This window comes from Suncus etruscus, chromosome 14, assembly GCF_024139225.1.
Source record: "Suncus etruscus isolate mSunEtr1 chromosome 14, mSunEtr1.pri.cur, whole genome shotgun sequence".
Lineage (NCBI taxonomy): Eukaryota > Metazoa > Chordata > Mammalia > Eulipotyphla > Soricidae > Suncus > Suncus etruscus.
The window spans coordinates 59,840,320-59,863,559 of record NC_064861.1 but is presented as its reverse complement, the minus strand read 5'-3'; positions in this window follow the sequence as shown (position 1 = coordinate 59,863,559).

The window sequence follows — 23,240 nt, the reverse complement described above, 5'->3', positions numbered from 1 at the left end:
CACACACACACACACACACACACACACACACACACCATACACGATAAACACTCCACACATATTAGATGGAACAATATGATCTACACATAAGCAGGACAGTATCCATTTTCTATGTGAAATTCTCAACTCTACTTTCCCATACATCTCCTTAAGAAATCCCAACCAGACTCAGCCCTCCTACCCTGCCCCCTTGTTCTTAGCCACCTCCTGGTTTTGGTGCCTGGAATTCTCTTGCACCCCTGAGACCCTGCTTGTCTCAGTGCCTGGACACTACAGACACTATACTTTCTACTTGCTTTAATAATTTAATTTGGGCAGGCTATTTCTGACCCTGTAGACTAATCTTCAGATCTGCTTTGTTATTCACTCTCAAAGAACAGTTAGGTTCCTCCTTTACACTTAGCACTTATAATGAGATTTAATTATCTAATTATCATGGTGCTAAAAGTCTGACTCCAGCACTGTGTTATCAACTTCATGAGGACAAGACCCTATCTGCTGTGTTCATCTTCACAAGTCAGAATTCTGGGATGTGCTGGCACAGGGCAAACTTTGAAAAATGCTAGCAAAAGGATTATTTTATTAGAAAAAGGCTGGTTCTAATGTGAAGGAGAGACAGAGAATAGGTAAAAAGTTGAGGAAAGAAAGAGAGGAAAGAAAGAGAGGAAAGAAAGAAAGAAAGAAAGAAAGAAAGAAAGAAAGAAAGAAAGAAAGAAAGAAAGAAAGAAAGAAAGAAAGAAAGAAAGAAAGAGAAAGAAAGAAAGAAAGAGAAAGAAAGAAAGAAAGAAAGAAAGAGAAAGAAAGAAAGAAAGAAGAAAGAGAAAGGAAGGAAGGAAGGAAGGAAGAAAAGAAAGAAAAAAGAGAAAGAGAAAGAAACAAAGAATGAAGAAAGAAGAAAGGAAGAAGGAAGAAGAGAAAGGAAAGAATGAAAGGAAGAAAGGAAAAAAGGGAGGAAAAGGAAGGAAGACGGAAGGAAGAAAAAAAAGAAAGAAAAAAGGAAGGAAAATTAAGAAAAGAAGGAAGGAAGAGAAAGGAAGGAAGAAAAGAAATGAAGAAAGACAGGAAGTAAGGAAATAAAGGGAGAGAAAGAGAAAGGGAGGAAGGGAGGTAATTAGGGAGGAGGGCTAGATCTTCACTACAATAATACTGAAGCCAAGCTCCTTCTTGGAAGCTGTGTTTTGGTTAGGGAATTTCTAGCTGTCCCTCTACTCTTTCTTCTAAGACATTGGGTTTCTGCTTCTGTAAGTTCAGGTCTTCTCTGCAGCTTATATATGCATTGATAGGTGGCTGCAGTCCTATCCCAAACTTCCAAACGTGACATTCATTCTGCATTCCCCTTCATCAATACTTTTCTCCCTGCCAGAAATCTGCACAATGGTGCTAGCTGTACAGGATCCAATCAGTTCACACAGGCTGTGATTTTCTTATTGATAGAGCCCCTTGTGCTGCCTGTCTTTTGGGCAAGTGCATTCAAATCCAGTACCTGCACCTGGGCAATGGCTTTCTAAGGGACTCCAGAAGGATTGTAGGAAACTGGAGAAGGAAAGTAGCAGGCTGGGCAGAGAACCTCCTATCCTCCAATCACCTAAGACACAAAACAATTTTTTCTCCTTATCAGGTTAAGCAGGTTAAAAATAAAATTAAAAGGCAAATAAAAAGACTACCTGATAATATGAACAGTATAATCTAACTACAGTGAAATAGAAAATCTATGTATGCATAGATAGCATGTGAATGGGTACATTCCCAGGAGTTTAGTCAAGCTTATCTGTTTGTGGTAGAATTAGGGTTTTGAGGTATTTTCTATCTTTATAGGATTCTAAATTTATAAAATTGCATCTCTGTATCTACTAGAATATCCCCAAGCCCCACTGTGGTTTTATAAAAGAAAAAAATTAAATTTCAAAGGAACTCAAGAGAATAAAGGGAGCTGCCATGCAGGGGTAAGCTGCTCTGCAGTGTGAGGAAGGGTTCCTTCCTCTTGCTACAGAAGGACCTTCCAAACCAACACCAGCAGCTCCAGCTCTCAGCATTTCTGTCCTAGTTCTCTGGCTTCTCTTTAGTTCCTTTGTAATAATTCCACCCATTTGACCCAAGAAAGTTATCCATCAGATTGAGAGAAGTCTGGACTGGAATCTAGAAAGCTTGGGTTCCTTCTTTTTAGCTCTGTTCTCAAATACTAAGTTAGGTTCTACTGAAATTCATAACTTGTTTTATATCTCTCTTTTCAACTATAAATAAGGTGGGCTTAGATGGCTGCAAGGAATTCTTCCCAAGAACTAATTGTATACATCTTTGAATAATAAAAACTTCCTCTCCCTCATTCAGCACTATGGTAAACATGTTCTTTATTCCAGACATGTTAAGGCTCTGGCAGGGGTCTCAAATTTAATTTACCTGGGGGCCGCAGGAGGCAAAGTCAGGGTGATCCTTGAGTGCAAAGTCAGTAGTAAGCCTTGAACTATCTGAACATTGGGATGTGTGACCCAAACAACTAAAACAAAACAAAACAAAACAAAACAAAAAAGATTCCTCTAGAGCAGGGCCACAAAATGTTGTATGGAGGGCTGTTTGAGACCCACAGGCCATGAGTTTGAGACCCCTGTCTTAGTCTGCTGGATTGGAACTCAGGCTAAAATTCGGCCCTTGTTTCACATAGGTGCCCTAAAGTGGTCTACCTAGAAGTCCTCAAGGAAATACTGTGGTTTGTAATCACACACTTATTATCCAAACTAGAACCCTGGTAATTAATAATGATGCTTCCAAATCAGCTGGGCCATTGGGAAGAAGCCTGTCTCACTCCAGGGGACTGGCTCACTCCCTGTCCAGTGACTGACAGCTTAGCTGCATGATGTCAGTCACTGGACTATCTGCAGCGGAAAGAAGCAGAAAGGATTGTTCTCTTCATAATGGCATTTTCCCTTGGTAAGTGCCACTAAAATATGTCTCAAGAATGATTAAATGGAGTAGCTGTGATTTTGTCAAGTGGAAAATTGGGCTAATGACATTGCCTTACAACCCATTTAGTGTCCAGCACATGACCACCTAAGTATCAATTTGAATCTTTGTTATCAATTGTTATAGATGAAACACCCCCAGACTTAGAGAAACTGAGATATATTTAAGATCTGTAGCTTAGAAGTGATGATTTATGTCTAGTTTTCCTTTTTCTTACAATTTTCTTATTGAATTTTTAAGCTAGCTTTGTTTAATATATTTATGATTACATTTATTTTATAAGATACTGTGATTAGTGGTTGTTGAGATTCGGGGGCTAGGATCCATAACTTTTGTTATCTGATTTACAATCAGGTTTTTAGAACTTTCTCTGATAACATTCCTTCCCCTTAAATCGGAGATTCTTTCTGTAGTCTTAAACTGTATCATAGTCAGAGGAACTCATATACTTTTTTTTAGGACACACTCTCTCTTTCTCTCTCTCTTCTCTCTCTCTCTCTCTCTCTCTCTCTCACACACACACACACATACACACACACACACACCGTCAATATGTAGTGTTGAAGTGTCTCTTTAGAAAATATTACTTTGGCATCCAGAAAAAATGTCCAGCCCTTTTTGTAAAACAGAAAAAACAAAAAACAAAATAATATTTACTCCCTGAAAAATAAATTGCAATGTTTCCCTGAATGATATTTCTATTGTCTGAGACTTATGTGGCTTTAATGAAAGTATTTATGACAGGAAAAATGAAAGAAGAACGAGCAGAAGGTAACCCAAATCTCTTTCTGGCTAGAAAAGCTCTAAAGTCATTGAAGATGATTTTGCCAAAACTGCTTGGCAAGAAGCAGTGATATTTGCAAATTGTTCAGTGAAACTGCTTTTATTTAGTCAATTTCATTCGGGCATCCAATGGACTCCCTGCACAGGGATATGTTTCTTAGACAATGACAAGCTTTACACCCAATTATGAGCTAAAGCTGAAAATATAGTAACAGAATGTCACTCCTGATTTGTTTTCTGAGCTGTAGCTACGTGGCTAGAAATATCAAAGAGGTGATTCTTGGGAGTGTTCATTTTCAGAAGAAAAAGGACTGGAAATGGCTGTGGAATTGGGCACCAAAGCAAACAAACATGGCCAGATACAGCACTGCTTGCTCCAGAAAAAAAAAAAAGAAAAGAGAGATGATCCCCTAAGCCAGCTGGCATCTGACCAGTGCACTCCCCCATTCCCAGTCTTTGGCGATGATCTCTCCGTGGCACTCACAAGCAGCAGAGTAGCCCAACACTGTCTCTGAGATGTAAGATGGGGGCTCCTCCCCTCTGGGAGCCCACACAAGAGCACTGTAGAGTTCACACTCAGGGGAAGCATTCTGTGCTGGCTGAGTCAGTAAAAGGATCCTAACTACTTTAAGAGAACAGAGAAGTAGGCACAGAGTTTAAAAGACAAAACAAACAAACAAGAAAAAAAAACAATTCAAAACAAACAAACAAAAAATACTTGCTTTGGAAGGTGGAGCTTAGAATATGTGCTTTGGCCTGGAAGCTAGAATAGCCTTACCTGTTACAGTCCTTAATTAAAATGGGGAGCTGATTTAGTCTAATAATAGTCTAATAAACTGCTCTCAGATGCATAACACTCACCTAAGGACCTCCAAAGTCCCAGTGTTCCCTTCTCTCAGGCTGACAGAGAGGCCACAGTTGCCATAACTATATCCTTCACTAGGATCTAAGTGTCACCTCAGAGTGACCCCAGGGACCCTTCTAGACCCTGAAGATCCATAATCCTGAGAAATATCAAAAAAACCTCTTCTAAGGCTGATGTAGGATCAGTGGGAATAAAAAGGCTCTATAATGTGAAAGGAGGAAGAAAGCAGAGCCGAGGGGCTTGCTCCAGGGAGACTTAGCACCACCTTCAGGGGAAAGGTCTCAGATTATTTTTTTCCCATCTTCATGATAGTTCCTACTCAGCAGAGTGTATTCTTGAAACAAATCTGATTCCAAATTGCTGTAACTTGGTTTGATTGTTCATATAGGCTCTATCTAGATTTGTTTTATTTCAGGATGAAGGAAGTCATGCTAGACATGGAATTTCATAATTCCAAGAAACTGGGAGAGTGGCTTGCTCTAACTAAAGATGGTATCCACAGGTGATGCTGGGTAGGTTATCCTATGAGAAGAGGTAGCATTGGCATCACATCCAAGCAAGAGGGTAAGCCAGAGAATATATTTCATTTTACTAAGTCCTGCTTTACTCACCTTTAAAGTGGAGCTCTTAGTATCTCATGTTTATTAAGACCATGTTGACAAAAACTTAACTCACTTCCGTGTGTGTGTGTGTCTGTGTGTGTGTGTGTGTGTATAATACTCCTTATCTTCAATTTAACTACTCAAACACTCTATTACACAATACTGATTTTTATTTAAAAAGTGAGAGAAGAGGGCCAGAGCTATAGTACAGCAGGTAGGGCATTTGCCTTGCATGCTGCTGACCCAGATTTGATTCCCAGCATCCCATTTAGTTCCAAAGAACTGCCAAGATAAATTCCAGAATGCAAAGCCAAGAGTTTTCTCTAAGTATTACCCAAAAGCAAAAACAAACAAAAAAGTGGAAGATTAAAATGACTTTTAAATTACAGATACAAAATTAACAATCTATTAAAAATCTCTACGGGTCTTTTTAAATTACAAACTTTTTTGGGGGGCGTGGTACACCCAGTTGTGCTCAGGGACTACTCCTGGCTTTTCTCTCAGAAATCACCTCTGGTAGGCTCAGGGGATCATATGGTATGCTGGGATCAAACCTTGGTCATACACATGCAAGGCAAAAACCCTATCTGTTGTGCTATCACTCTGGCCCACATAAATATTTTTTACATAAGTGCAAATGAGGGCAAAAATGAAAAGGACTCTTTCTACACCAGAGAGAAATCATGACTGTTTCCAGAAACTGACAATTGTGCTTCCCATTCAGTAAGGATAGTTTTGGAATCAGAGTGATAGTACAGTGGATAGAGAGCTTGCCTTGGGTTTAATCCCCTAACACCCCATATGGTCCCCTGAGTCCTTCCAGGAGTGATTCTTCAGCACAGAGCCAGGAGTAAGCCTGAAGAACTATCAAGAGTGGTTCCAAAAAACAAATAAAAAAAATACCCCATGAGGCAATTTTTCTAGTTACACTCTTGTTAGATGTCCACAATGTTTTTAGTGTGGTTATACTGCTATTGGTTTCCTTCAAAATGGTTCAAATTGTGTTAATTGAGCCAGATGTGTGTAACTGGTGCATCAACATTTTATTAAATGAAGATGGAACACAGTTGCAAGGGGTTATGGTCATACTGTTTCCACTAGGGCTTTGGAAGAAGCAGCTCCCATGAAGAATTTTATAGTTGCTCAAAACTTGTCTGAAATTATAGCTTGAGATCATCAATGGGACATCCATTTTTTTCATAATTTTTATTGAGACCAATGTGAATTACAAGTCTTTTACAGTTGTATTTAAGTACATAGTGATAATGAATTAGGACCACTCTTACCACCAGTATTGACCTGCCTCGCCATATTTCCCAGCATGCCCCCCCCCATGCCTCCATCATTAGCCTAATGGACTTCTAGTGTAACAGTGTAAAAGGATTCCTTTTGTGTATAGCTTGCTGTAGTTTGGGTCTCTTGATTCTATTGTCGTTGTCTTTGGTTTGAGCATTTAGAGTTGAACATTTGTCATTTTCACTCAAGGCTCCTGAAACCTCTTGGCCCCTGAGTCCCATCCACATTTTTTTTCTCAATTTGTAGGAAGACATAGAAATATGATGCAGAACAAGATGATTTATGTTTTATGGTTCTGTAAAAATATGGTGAATAGGAGCTCCTATTAGAAGCTATAAATATAAATTAAATTAAATAAGAAAAATAAAAGAAGAAAAATATTAAATAAATAAATATAATAATTCTTAATCTCAAGACAAAACCTGGTCTCAAAAAATATGCCTGGTCCAAAATAAAGATCAAGTTACTAACTGAAGTACTTGCTCAGTGGCTTTAAGGACAATATTGTTTTTATACTAGTTCTGCTAATTACTAGCCTTGAAACCTCAGGGACATTATTACAATTTTCTAAGCCTTACTCTTGTCCTTGGGAAAGTCAGAGACAGAAATTCCTACCACAAAGACTTGTCAGGATGGTCAAATAAGGTATTGTGTATAAAGACCTTTACAACATGTTTGGAGCATAAAGGGGTTTGATAAATGAGATCCGTGATGATGAACATTAAGAGTTCCTCAAGAAGTGTTCAGTTCCTTCTTGATTCTTAACGGCTGTCAGGAATAAATGATGGAATGCAGTGAAATCATTTGGTAAATTCTGCATCTAGGAAAGCACTTAATGCCAGGCAAATTGGCCTGCTGTTGATGACTGTTTGAAACATGATTCATTTTCAAAACTTTGAACTATTTTGAGAAGTTAACTATATCCTGCATTTTTAAACAATTATAGCATCAAAGCACTTGCCAAAGAATGACATAATTTGACCTTCTTTGAATAACGGATGGGGCATGAAGATAATGAAGAAGAGAAGATTGGAAGATCCATATGCCAAAAGACCAATTGAAAAACACATTTTTGTTAGGGTCTTTAAAATGTATTTTTATTTACCTATCTATTTTGGTCGATTTCTCTGTTTGGGTGTGATTATTGAAATCGTTGTCCCCAAATATACTTATTTTTTTTCTCTTCTTTTCTCTTTTTTCGTTGTGCTATGCCATGTTTCTTATTTCAAGACCATGGCGTGTTTTTGGTTTGTTTGTTTTTGTTTCTTTTTTTTTTCATCTATTTTTTGTGGTGCTTATCGATATAGCTGGAGTCCTCACTGGATAATTGACACTTTTTTTTTTTTTGGTACTGGTGGAGTGTTTCACCTTCTTTTTCTCCTTCATCTCCCAAATCGATAATGAGAGCCTCTAGAAGGATTCCACCCATTTTTGGAGTATTAGACTCTTACCCCAGTTTATATATCTTCTCTTTTTCCGGCAAAACCATGCAACTTGAACTAGCTAGTCCTGCCTACAGATAGAGGGGGAGATAAAGGAGGCATCAAGACCAAACAGGTGCAAGACTACTAGGTAGTGGGTTGGATACAGAGGGGACCACATATTCTAGCCACCCTGGGGGTGAGGGAAGAGGAAATGGGAGGTAGGACAAAAACGGAGGTGTAGGGAGGACAATTTGGTGATGGGAAACCCCACTGATTTTATGTAAATATGTACCTAAAATGTTACTGTCAACAATATGTAAGACACTATGATCAAAATAAAAATTATATTAAAAAATGTCTGAAACTTTCACAAGTCCCAATTTTGGCGGCTTTGTTCATTTATCTTCACTTCCCCAAGAACATTAGCAATAAAGTCCATCAAACTGTGACTTCTGGTTAGCTATGCAATATTAGGCAAATCATTTAATCTTGTGATACTGCTAGCTTATTTGTCTAAAAATTAAAGATAAAATCATGTTTGTTTGAAGAATTATTAAGACTATCAGATAAAATAATTTATACAAAGGACTTAGCAATGACTTTTAAGGTATGTCAGCAAACAAATGAGATCATTTAGTAACAGTTACATTCCTTCTCCCTTTAGATTTTCAAAACAATTTTAAAAACACAAACAGGGGCAGGAGAGATAGTACAAAAATCAGAAGCACATATTTTGGACACACAACAACCCACCTTGACTCCTGACATCACATCACTGCCTCCAGCACCACCAGGTATAGCTCTAGGAGCTCCAAAGCATTGCTAGGGGTGATCAACTCATGGTCAACTAGTGGTCAACTGCACTGAGAACTCAAGCAGGGCAGAATCCTCAGATCCTAGCATTAAACTTTTCAAACACAGTGAGTTTATGATTTTCAAGAATGACCCCAGCACCCCTGAATACTACTTGGGAGGTCCTGTCTCTGAAGAAAAAAGAAGATAAAATGAGTTAAAGAGTCCATAAACTTTACTAAGGGAACAAATGAAAAAAAAAAAAAAGAAGTAGCAGTAACTTCAATTATGAACATCTGGGAAATGAAGGATGTCTCAGATTTAAGGTGGGGAGAGTGAAGACAGGTTCTTTGGATTTGTAGAAGGAAGCAGGAAAGAAGAAGAAGCCCACTTAGATAGTAAAGTTCATTTAACCAAACTCTCTAGGAACTTGTCTGCTTCACTACTAACTACATCCCTCCAGTAGAACATTCTTATGGTAAACAAATGATCTGTTACTTGGCAAGAATGCACAAGATTCTGACTGACAAATATTCAAGAAAAAGTTTTACGGGTAGAACTGTATTTGCTTCATGAATCTAAGTCATATCTCAGTGCCTGCAAGCATCCACATACATATATGCATGCATGTGTGTACATGCACATGCGCACACAACAGAGAAAATGCTTCTTACCCAAGTCTAGTCATTTCAGAAGAGTTTAGATAGAAGAAAGGGTTTCTTGTCAAGCAAATTTTATTCACCAAGCTAAAGTTGTCTATAGATAAGAAATGCAAGACACTTTAGGAAGTCTGTTGACTTCAAAAGTGTGTCTTAATGATCCTTTCATGTTGCTAAAGATATAGACCTTTCAGATCTGAACCCTCCTCTCTGGGACATTCCCACTTCACCCTGCTTAGAATTCGAACTTCTCTCCTGTCATAAGCTTGTGAGCCAAGGGACCAATTCATCTTGGTAGCTCTTCTCATGCCTAGATCTCATGCCTAGGCCTCCCCCAAAATAGGTATCTATTTAAAAGTGGGAGGGCAGAATTAAAGACAAGAGGAAAATTAGGAGATGTGGGAGTAATCAGATTGATTTGCCCCAGATGCAAAAAGACAACCAATTTGAAGATTTAATTCAACTACTTCCTGCTATAAAACTAAGCCTCGGCATTTCACTGCTCAAGGTATGCTAGGCCTTCTAGTTTCAGCTTTCTGAGCCAGCCCTTTATAAGGGCCATCTCTAGTAGTGAAGAACTATCCTTGTTCATGTGGATAGAAACAGAACTCATTGTCAAACACTTACCCAGAGTCCTAAAATCTGGCATCTAATTGGAGCAGATCAATCATTCTTACTAAAGCTATAAATTAAATGATCAATGTTTTAGCATATATATACATGTTTATATATGTAGGATACTATCCCTGTATCTGTCTATATGATAATATATAATAGCTATAACAATATATAAATGTAAATTTACATGATATATAACTGCATACAATCTATAGCATATATAATGTTAAATTGTATATGATATATTTTATATGGCATATGTATATTAGCATATTGACAGTACATAGGCATTCAGTGAGTCCCTATAAAGAATAAATGAATTTGAATGAGTCACAGAAATGTTGCTAACCACTATAATAGGGAAAATTATTATAAATGTGCTCATAAAAGATAGTATATACTCTAAGATTATAGCAAGAATGCAGCAAACAGTGCTTCAAATGCAGTGGAATTTCTATAGCATTCTATTCCAGTGTGAATGAATAAAAGATATACCTGTGAGTGGATATACTAGAGCCAAAGAGCTCCTGGGAAAGAGCTGGCAATGAGTGGACAATAGCATGGCCTGGCTCATCCCTTTAAGACTTTACATAATTTGCATATTCATAAGATTAAAAAATGGAGGCCATATCCTATTCATAGGAACATGAGGGCATGGTGTCAGACCAAATTCTGATTTCCTTTGTAACCTTTATTATTACACTTGCTTATTGTTCCTTTCTTGTAAAATAGAGACAGCGGTGTCCAAGATCTCTTTAGGTTTTAGTTCACACTTAAAGGTTTGGACTTGCGGCATTACTGCACATTTTTATTTCTGAATTCACTATTACCTGTGCCAGATAAACAAATTTTACTTGGGACAGATAGCTTATCATATTACACAGGAAAGAGAATAGATAGTAAGGTACTGTGAGTCTTTAAACTTTATCATAAAACAATTCCAAAGAAGAAGATAGTCTGCAACTCCTGTTAGCAAGTCTCTATGCCAACAAAATGCCTAAACTGAAGGATTGTGATCTCGGAGAACAGATTCATGATGCTTGCAATGTGGGAGGTAGTTGAAAATTCTTCTATTAATTTGAAGTAAAATAAAACGGACTATACTTTGCATCTGAGAGCTTTGGTGCTTGTTCCCTTGGACCTATCTATCCTGGCTAGATGGTGTTGTTTTCCCCAAGAGAGAATGCAGCTGCCCCTAGATGTCTGGGGGGAAGATATTCATCATCTGGAACACATCGCAAACTATTAATAATGGATTTCTGCAAATCTACCTTGTCTCAATAAACACCTTGTCTCCAAGTAAAGATAAAAGGTCTGACAGACAGATGCTGAAATTTATTCTCCCCACATTTCCCATTTCCTACTTCTCTAGGGAGAGTGTCTGGTATTGGAGTGGTCCTGTATTATAGAAAGAGGAAGCTAACATTTACTAAGCATCTTCTGTGTGAAATTGCTTACATAAAACCACATCAAGAGCCCTGAGAGCCCTGAGATACTGTTGGCTTTATCCACCATGTTTTGCAGATAAGGAAACTGAGACTTAGCAAGGAAAAAGAGAAATGCAGCTAGCTAGTTTTGCTGATGAGAAAAACCTTCTCCAGGTTGCCTAACTATAAACCTCTTTATCTGTTTTGTGTCAAACATCAAACCAGGTGGCTAAGAAGCTTTGTCTTTTTCTATTTTTTATTTTACCTCCCCTCGTTCTGTGTACAGTAGGTACAGAGGGAAGCTCAGCTCAATTGAATTCCTGAAACTGGAAAAGGGGCTGAAGGCCGCTGTCTAAAAATTGATTCCTACACAGGAGCTCGGAAATGAACCACCAAAGCACAGTCTCCCCAAGAAGGGACTGGATGCTTCAGGCTACCTTAACTGTTTTTTGGCCTCATTCTTTTTCTTGTTGAAAATGTCTGGGATTAAACTGATAAAAATGCATCTTTTTCTTATTCTTCATCTCAGAACAGAACCAGCAGTACTGGAGTTAACTATCTCCATCCACATAAGGCTCCCCTGCTTGGTTGAAAAGGGCTATGCCTTTAATCTTGTGTTTGGGAATTGAATAGTAGTAATGAAACATGAATATACCAACACTTTTAACCCTCAGTGCTCTTTTCACAACACCTAACAGGGGATTTGCTTAAACTTGCATGGGCTATCCTCATGATAGTGTCCCATTGTGGTAAAGAGGATTAAACATCTATCTGTTAGTGCCCTCTTCAAAAGGAAAGGTCAGCTCAGCCTGCCACTTCCTTATGGCTGAAATTATTCACAAAAATAATCAAAAGAGAAAGAGGGAGCTCGCAAATTATGCCTTTGCAGTATCTATGTCAGCAAGAATGTTTGGGGACTCATAGCAAAAGATTAGTAAGAGCATTCAGCACCCACTCCACACATGCAAATGCCATATATTCAAAGAGCAGAGATAAAGACAACACACACAAGAGGCTAGAGAGATAGCATAGAGGTTTAAGTGCTTGCTAAGCATGCAGCCAACACAGTTTTGATTCCCCTCACCTACATATCTGCACCAGTCCTTTTGGATGTGGCCCTGAAAACTTCTCAGAATTGACAGGGAATCCCCGGTAATCTTAAAGCCAAAGTCAAGGTAATTACAGGCCCAAAGTGGCACTGACTGACTCCTGTGATCTTCCTGACCCTCAGATCTTCCCACTGAGCTGCCTGCCTAGTTAGCTAAGATTCCCCAAGAAAGACACAGTCAGCTCTTCTGAGAATCACTTGGATGCCCCCATCCACACACACAAGACAAGAATAACTCCAGGGCCCGGAGAGATAGCACAGCGGTGTTTGCCTTGCGAGCAGCCGATCCAGGACCAAAGGTTGTTGGTTCAAATCCCGGTGTCCCATATGGTCCCCCGTGCCTGCCTGGAGCTATTTCTGAGCAGACAGCCAGGAGGAACCCCTGAGCATCGCCGGGTGTGGCCCAAAAACCAAAAAAAAAAAAAAAAAAAAAAAAAAAGAATAACTCCAGTATTATGTCTAAAGAAGTTCTAAAATGAGAATCATAAAGTAATATCTGACCTAAGGCTATAACAGATTCTATGTTTTCTCTGTAACTATTGCTTTGATGTCTCTAGCTCCCTTGGGCCACGGATCTGGAATAAAAGAGGGGATCTGGGCACCAATATCTTATTTCTGAACTTAAATTCTCCTACTAGATTTTATCCCTCATGCAGACAGAAAAGTTGTTATCATTCATACCAGAGCCATATTAACAATTCAAACGTAGGGTGCAGGCAATATTCACTCCCAAATAAGCCCTGTTAGATCCCAAATCCTTATCATCTAAATAAAATAAATAAACAGGTTAGAAAAAATTAAGTAAATGGCTGATCAAGAGCAAAGTTGGGGCCCCAAATAGAAGAATAGAAGATCACAAGTGAAAGTCAAATAAATGGGGGAGTCAGCATAAGTTTATGGACCCACCCAGTAGCATAGGTGTAGGCGTGGGGCTGGGGAACAGGACAAAAACAAAACCATGAGGGATCGATCTACAGTTAGAAAAAGGTAGAGAAATGCTGGATTTGAAAAATGAATCAAAAAGCAGCTGTGGCTAGTAGAGGAAAGAAGAGTAGCTCTTACTTAGTCTGTAAGAAAATAAAAACTGAAACTTAAATTCCCTGGGTAGCAAGGTGACCTTGAAGGAAATCACTCCACTATTTTCCCTTAGAAGCTGTTCCCAGAGATCACCAGTGTGTTGTGCAAGAAAGTTCTCATAAAAATAGGCACTGCTCACAGGGCTCCATTTCTGCAGCCACAGGAGGATGAAAACCTGGAGTGGTCATAAGGAAATGGAACAATTTCACTGACAAATTAAAGGGTTAGGAGGCAGCAGGAGAAACTGGTCTGCAGCAAGTTGAGAGAAAGCCACAGTGAACTTTTCAAAGCTTCCACTTCAATTACAGAGGCAGAAGCTGAGGTCTGCAAAGTGGTCCCTATGGGGTGTGCACCCAGCACTAAATATGCCCTCTGGTCTTCTGCAGGACTTGAGACCTTTTAGGGAGGTGCTGAATATTGGATAACTGAAAGGGGAGTAGGGAAGAAGAGGAAACGCAGAGCAAAGAAGGAGGGTCTGAGAAGAATTGCTAAGGAAGTGAATTCTTGGCTTGTTTATAAAATTGTGGAGGGAAATAATAAATTTACAGCAACTTCCTGCCTGCAAAATAAAGACTGGACTGGAGAAACTGAAGCTTCTCTGCCTGACAATATGTAATGATTAAGTAAATAAATGTAAAAGAAGGATTGATGAAGCACCCATTAGAACAATAGATTGTGCATCATATATATATATATATATGTTTATATATACGTATATATATATATATGAAAGCACAGTATCATCACAGTTCACATTCCTTTATGCAGATTTTATATCAAAATCGAGAAAGCTGGAGTTACATGTTCCATCACTTACAAATAGCAAAGAAAAAGCTTCTTTTCCCTGATATCTATAAAGCTAATGTCACCAAGATGTTTTTTACTCCTAGAAGTTCCTTCCCCATGGTTGCCTGAAGTCAGGGTGAAGTGTCATCCTTTCTGCATTTCTTCCCCATCCTGGGACTGATGCTTGTGTCTTAAGGGTCCATTTCTATCCCTCTCTCCCAAATCATAAGGTTTCTCTGATGGACCCAAATTAGTCTCGGTTGTTTTACCTTTAAGTCCCCAACACACTGCACACATGGTTTGAAAGTGAGATTTGAATAACCCTTTTTTTTTTCTTTATTTCCTTTCAGGAAGTTTCTCCTTAGACTCTCCCATAGGTTGGCTGGGAGCCACTTAGACTCCCTCTCATCTAAGTTCCACATTTTAGATTTTTATCTCTAGAGTCCTCTTTTTCATCTTTCCTTTTGATTTATCCATAAAACTCAACTCTTAACTTGTTGGAATTATGACCTTGAGAAACTATTATTAATAGTTATAACCCCCCAAAACAAAAAAAATATATTTTAACTGTAAAAGAAAAATTCCTCAACTCAGAATCTGTGAGTAAGTACAGTGGGTAATGGGTATGTTGCTTCCTGTGCACACACGAGATATGGGTATAAACCTCAACATACCATATGGTCCTCTGAGCACTTTCAGAAGTTATTCCTGAACCCAGAGCCAGGAGTACTCCCTGAGCACAGGTAAGAATGATAACCCTCCAAACCCACCAAAAATTAAATAAAAATTTGACTACCAATTCCAAGAGAAAAATAATTCAACCCATGACTGCACACAAGGCAAAAGTATTAGGAAAACAGTGCCATTAACTTTCCATCCCAGCAATGCTAGTAGTTTCAGTAACAGAAATAATTATGATATATTGAGATGCAAATGATCATAGCAGCAGTGTTGATAACAATAGCTGATTTTACTGCAAATTTATTGAACTTCCCCTATAGTTTTCAAGCACTCCCTCATTTAATTCTCCCAACATGTATGAAAAAATATGAAGTAACAGAATCCTTGATAAATAAATGTCAGAATTTGTGAAGATGTCATCTTTAATCAAGAATACCCACTATAATCTATAATTATTTCTGTCTAATTCTAAAGTCAAAGTTTTCTTTCCTTTTTTGGGGGGGTTGGTTTTTGGGTCACACTCGGCAGTGTTACTTCTGGTTACTCCTGGCAGGCTCAGGGGACCATATTGAATGCCGGGATCCGAACCATTGTCCTTCTGCATGCAAGGCAAATGCCCTACCTCCATGTTATCTCTCTAGCTCGGAAGTTTTGTTTCTTTGTTTCTGGGCCACACCTGGAAGTGGTCAGGGTTTAACTCTAGCTCTGTGTCCAGGAATCGCTCCTGGCCGAACGCCAGAGACCAGATAGGGTGCCAAGGGATCAAACCCAAGTAGCTCATATGCAAAGCAAGCAACCTACCCATTGTATTATCCTTTTGGCCCCATCAAAGTGTTTCTTTCTTTCTTTTTTTTTTTTTTTTTTTTTTTTTTTGGTTTTTTTGGGCCACACCCAGCGGTGCTCAGGGGTTACTCCTGGCTGTCTGCTCAGAAATAGCTCCTGGCAGGCACTGGGATTCGAACCAACCACCTTTGGTCCTGGATTGGCTGCTTGCAAGGCAAACGCCGCTGTGCTATCTCTCTGGGCCCCAAAGTCTTTCTTATATCAGATGTCCCCACACCACAAATGTAAGGAACAATGAGAATAGTCGTATGTCGAATATCTGTTATGTTAGTCACTATTAAGTTCTTCATCTATATAAGTCATTTATCAAGTTACTGCAACCAGAAACTAAGTTATTTTCCTTTTATAGATTGATATAAAATGAACTTATGGAACTAAATTGATTGAGAGATTATGGCAAGCAGCTGGACCTCTTGACCTCCGGAGCTTATTTTCTGGATTAACGGGCAATATTCTAAAGATCTATGAGAATATATGACACATCAGTCAGGCGATCAGAGTTGTGTAAGCACATTTGATCACACTGTGAAGCACAGACTCTCATCTTTCCCCAAGATTGTCTCTGAGGACTATATGGTGAGTGAAGCCCTCACTCCCGCCCCCCCAAAAGGCCTTGCTCTCTGTGGCTGATGGGCCATATCTCAGCACAATCTCTTCGGATTCACAGAGAATAGCAATTATTTAAAATTGGCTCAGGTCTGCATACTCCACTGAATTCTTTTTTATCTCACTTTAAGTTTTTCCCTTGGGACAACTTAAACAGCTCTATCTTTTTTAATGACAAACTATCCATCGATAGCACTGGAAATGAAATGAAGCTTTTGTCTAGCAACCAGTCTGTTTATTTATTTTCCAAGTTCATGAGTTTATATGTATGTTGCTCTTAATGGGAAGCGCATAAAAATGCCTCTTTTTATTTTCTTTTCATTTGCATTGTTGCTGATAATGGCTATTATCAAGCCATTAGAGGCAAGAAAGTACTGATTTTGCCTTCCAAGATTGGCTGCATTAGTATATGCGTGTGCTATGCAGATTGGCCACTATGCCAAACTTCCTTATTTACTTCTTCCTCTCATATAAATGACTGTTAACACATAATTTCTCTCACTGGTACATGGAATTACAAACATACACATAGACATATTTAGATATGTATATACACATAGAATCACATAATATGCATACATATATCTGCACACACAAATATACAACAAAAACATTGTCTCATGTATATATACATGTATACACATAGAAAAATCTGCTATTTCAATAAAAATAAACAGTCTTTAACCAAGAACTAAAATGAATCTCATTTCATATTTAAAAAAACCCCCTAAGGCATTGTTATGTAAATCTATGACACAATGGTCTTATTTTGAACAAGAGACTTGATGAACTAAGTCCATACATCGCCCATTTAAACTTTCATAGTCAACTAAAATGATTGTTAGGTTGTATCTGAGAGCCACATCCATATGGGTAAAAACTAAAGAAAACCATTCTTTATCCAGATGTTTTCAAGGGTCTGCCGAATGTGCAAACATAAAATAGTATAATTTGGAAACTGACTTTTTTTTTTAACACTTCATTGATTCTTGAGGGTGGCATGGTATATGTAAAATATAAGGTATTTCCATGGAAGAACGAGAAAGGGATTTAAATTTTGATTTCTTTAACATTTTAGGAGATAAGGGGAAAGTTCAGTTAATTATCATTTGCTGAATATCACCTTGTTATAAATTTTGTTTAATAAATATTAGCTGACATTGCCACCTATAAGGAAGGTCATGCTTTAGCATTTACAGTACTACTATGAAGTAGTATCTTCATTTTATTTTTAATCAAATTGAAACAAAGTAATGATTGACCATGATGACAGGTAAGAGTGCCAAAAACATAAACTGTAACAAAGATCCAAGTTACTCCATAGGCAAAGTATGTTGGGCTCAGTCCTGCCATTGTTATATCAGGGACTGAAGTGATTATATATAGACGAGGTGGTTCTCAATTAAAGCATATTTATGGCGCCAAAAGACATTTGGCAGTGTCTGAAGACCATTCTGGTTGTCTCTGAGGAGATGTAGGTGTTTCTCTAATATGTTAGGTAGAGGCTCAGGGTGCTGACATCCTGCAATGTATAGTGAATTCTCCAAAATAACAATACTTGATGCCAAATGTCAAATGTGTCAAAGCAGAAAAACCTTACATCTTTCAGAGAGAATGCCTGGTTCTCATCTGCATTTTCAAATCCTTGTTACTTCAACACAACAGCATTCAAACCCAAAACTGGGAAGCAAATGGTGTGAGATTAGCACAGGCAGAAGCATAAGTAGAAGGACCAAATGCAACCTCACATCTGCTACCTTTAACTTGTGAATCTTTGGGGAGTGACTTACTCTCCTGCTGATTCAGTTTTCCTATCTTCAAAGGTAGGAAAATTCTAGCATAAACCCAGGAGATTCTTATAAGAATTCAATGAGATAACGAGTTTAGTAAGACATTGGGAACAGAGTAAATGTTCAACTGCTTAGTTGTTATTTTTATTTTCATTGCTGTATTATTACTTCATCTCCTATTTTCATTTTCTGGAAAGCACTCACTCAGTTTTAATGCCATCTTTCTGTTTTAAGAAAGCTTTTATCTCAAGGTTAGGTAGACCTGCTTTCACTCATGTTTGATTATAGACTGCGGCAGAATCAGAATGAGGGGGAGAGGACCAAGCTGCAGAAAGACCTGTGTGCTATTTTTAAAAAAAAGTGCTTTCTTGAACCATTCTATCAACTCTTTCAATATGGTACTGTTAATGTCTGTCTGAAATATCCAGAGCTTCTTGAAAGTCCTAATCCCTTTTCCACCAGAGAATAACATCTTTCTAGCTAAGACTTAGCCATAACTAGGGATGATACTTTTACTTTTATGTCCAGCTATTTTTGCATAGTTTTGAAAGAACATCAGAAAGTCCAAAGGAGCTCACTGCTAAAATTGTGAGTGTCTTAAAAATCACTGTAATCAAGTGTAAGAAAGATTGGATGAGAAAGAGAAAAAAGGGAGATTATATAGAACATAGAAGTTTCGAAATATTTGTCCCAAATCACAGTAAAAATAAGTGGGACAGTCAATATTTGTTTCATCTCAAACTCTCTGCTATTCTTCTTCAGACTCAAATGAATCCCTTGATTAGAGAAGCTATAAGCGGAGTCCTGAATTCAGGTTACTACCTACAAGAGAGATGTAATTCTCGATTTATAAAAAATACTAATGAGAATGAAACTATGTATTTATTGCATGGTACAGGAAACAGAAGTAAGAAATAGCCATCCTATGTACACACATACATAGAAAATAAAAGTTAATGCTAAAAAAAAAAACAAGAGAGAATCCTGTGCCAGAGACCTAATCCTTTTGGAGCTGCCAGTCTTTGTCTCTAGATGCCTCTAAAGGGAACATCACTGGGGATTTGTTTACCTAGTACCATATGCCAGGTGGAAAATGTCATCCCATCTATCCAGATTTTATGAATGGCTCATCATTTCTTGCACACATTGCAACATACATCAGGGAATATGAGTCCTTAAAAAGAAGGGAGTAATTATAGAACTACGAAACATTTTTGAAGATTATCAATGAGATATGCAGAGGTGGTGCAGGTTTCATCATCAAAATTGTCATCACTATCATCATCATCACTACTAACACCACCAAAGTCATTCTTTTCTTACCTCATCACCAATGGTACCATCACAATGACCATCATGTACAATCATACATTTCCCCATACCCATAATGACCAATACCATCCTCATTTTCAGCATTAACAGCAGCAGCACCACTATACAACAGGAACCATATTTACCTAGTTTCATTTACTATTCATAGCATAATGTAGTCAAATCGTCATTATTATTATTTTAGGTATAGTTGAGGAAACTCAGGCCTATATGGGTAAAAGGGTTTAAGCAGAATCACTTTTGAGAGAACATCCCCTAAATACAGCCACTTGTGAATATATGAATTTAGCTAATTCTATAACTTATGTAAAGATTTTATGCTCTCCCACACAGCCCCAAATACCCATTCCTGAAAACCTTTGCACCTGTCATGATATTCTAAGTTGAATTGTACCTTATGATATATAGTGAATCTACATCACATTTGGTCAATAAACAAGAGTAGATTTATGATATCCCAGCACATAGTTATCATGCAACTACATAGTTATCATATAACTACATAGTTGTAAGAGTTATTATAATCAGTTTTTAAAAATTGTGTATCCTTTCCAGATTCCAAAGTAAAGTTCTTAACATACACTTTTCTATCTTCTAAGTGGGTAGAAGTTTATATAGTCCTAGCTTAAACACACACACATACACAGACACACACACAGAGACACACACACACACAGGAAAAATGTGTGTAACATTAAGACTGAGAAAGTTACATGTTTTTAGTGAACAATATTTCCAAGTAGAGGTAGAGCTTTTATTTCAGTCTTCATAGAACTTTTGGGTTTAGAACTAGGCCACTTTGGCTGAACTTTCCATAACTAATCAGTGTTTTGCAAATTAAATTTCACCAGGTTGTAGTTAATTCATTCATTTATCAGAGGATGAGTGTCTCAACAGCAAAATTCCAGTTGATTGTCCTAGGCAGCTGAAAGCCTACAGTGTAATGAATACTTTGTACAAATTTCTGAATGTATGTATGAATTATTTGCTCTTTGCTGATCTCCTTTCCTGACTGCTAGATGCAGGTCGGTATGTTAGGTGAGCCCTTGGGAATTCTCTAGTACACACGTGGTAAAAGGGTAAGAAAGTCTATTGCTATTAAAATTGAATTTTGTGGCAACACCATTAGTTTGGCATTACTTTTGTGATGGATATAGACCTTTATTAGTTACAAGTGGACTCAGGCAATATTCTATACTTCTCTTCCTACTTCTTCAATAATGATGTTCAGATCAAGGTTAACTTCACTAATTATCACCTTCCTCATATCTCCATATTTTGCATTACCACAGTGGAAGAGATGAGATAGAAAAGAAGAAAAAGGAAGAAAAGAAGGAATAGCAAAATAAGAGAAGAAAAAAGACAATAAAGAAAAGAAGATTTGTATATAAGCAAAAAAGGAAAAGAAACAGGTGAAGATAAATAAATATAAAAATGAAGTGAAGGCAGAGAAGAATCAGAAAAAAGAGGGAGATAGCCTCCATCAACATCAGCTCTGGATGTGAGTGCAGACAAGTGACTGAAGCTGAGGTCATATGACAAGGGGAGAATAAAATCTCTGACAGGCGCCCCAAAATAACAGTCAATTGGCCATTGAGGCTATTCTCAGATATGAGTCTCAAATTTAGGTTATCACCAGCTTATGAGGAAAAGGCACAGCCATACATAGAAAAAATTAGATTAGTGGAGCAAAGAAATTTGCCACAATGAAAAGCCTGGTTTCGAACAACAAAGATTCTCTAAAGGCCACCACATAATTTCTCCACATTTGGCACTTTGAAAGGACCCCTGGGAGGATGGTATAGGATGATTAGAATCATTCTTTGAGAGGAATTTATTTAATGTTATATGGTCAAAGGGAGAAAGCTGAACTTTTGCCTTTCTACAGAGGAACCAAGACACGTAGTTTTAGAGAATCACAAAATATTCAGACACACTTTTATCATCTCTTCCCTGACTTCTGCAATACTTCATAACCAACCTCCACAGTTTTTTTTTTTAATCATCTTCCAACTCTACCTCTTCACATCAAGAAAGGGGGTCACAGAAACACAAGGCTGCCCGCATTCCTTTCTTGTTGAAATGTTTCAGTGCTCCTGCCATTATTGATTACGAAATAGGAGAGCATTGGTGCATCTCAGCAGGCTTCTGCACGTCCTGCCTAGTGCGCCTGCCTACAGAGCAGCCACATATGTCTTTTTCCTATCCTCTGAGTTCCATTACTACCCATGTCTCCTCAGTCTCTCCTACATTCCACAGAAGCCTTACATTCCCTTCATCTATCTTCTCTGACAGAGATCTCATCTATACTTTAGGTCTCAAATCTACCTTAGCTTCTGGAATTCTGCTTTAAAGACCATCTTAGGTAAAAAAATTTCTATCTGACCGATTCTGTACCCATCATATTATGAAATTTAGATCAGTAAGTTTGTACTTGTTTGCTTCTCTTCATCCCTCATTTGGCCTGCAACATGGTTGGTATTCAAAAAATATTTCTTGAGTGAATGTGCAAGGTTGGAATGTTATCTCAAAAAAATTACTGGGAATAGAGTCATCTATTAGATTCTATGAAGAATTATCATATCAATGGCCCATATTAAGCACAATACTAACACAAAACCATCAAACATCTCCAAATTTTGTTAAAAGTGTGTGAATATTTATACCCTCCTGATTCTGATGTTGCTTTCTAGAGATATTATAAAATTGTTATTAACTCCACATAAGATGAAGCAGAGGCTTTCTAACTTATTTTGAAAAATAAATTCCCTTTAAAGAAAAACAGTGCTCTCTTCCTCTGAAAATCTTCTTTATGTGAACAGAGAGCTCTCATTGTCCCTAACACCCTTCATTACAGCCTCTGCCCCCCCCCCGTACCCCCTGCCCCACAGGGGACAGAATCACCCACTTTAGGAAGCACTGATAGAGAATAATGAGCCTTATGTTTGAAGTGAGGAGATAGGGATTATAGAAACTGTATGCAAAGTGACTCGTTTTGTGATTTTTGTTCATTATAGCATCTCTCTAAATTCCCTATCTTTCAATTATGCATGATTATACATTCATCGTTCAACAACTTTAAACAGGCCTATTGTGTGTCAAGTTGGTTTATGTATACTCTAGGTATTTAATGAAAATAGAAGGCGAGAGCTCCATCACAGTACTCACAAAATTTCTACTTTAATGGAAAATAGGCTCATAAATAAACTTTACAGAAACAAGGAAAGAGCCGTTTTCAAAATTTGGACAAAAGGTTTCAGGAGCCAGAGAAGGAAAGTTCAGTGTTGTTTGGTAGAAGCAGGGAGAGCTCTCCTAAGAAGCTTCCTTTGAGAATTGAGTTAAAAGACGAACTCACCTAACAAAAGGAACAGTAATGGGCACCAGCTCCACTGCCAGAAAGTACTTAGTGGAAATTCTACCCCACTTCTCACTCACTGAGAACTGCATTTCTATGTAACCCCTTGGCGATCATTTCCCTCATCCACAAAATGGAAGTAATAACCTCTCTTTTCCCATTTAGAGACACAATACACAATGTACTTCTTAGACTTCTTATCACAACATCTGGCTCACAGTAGGTGTTCAGTGAATGA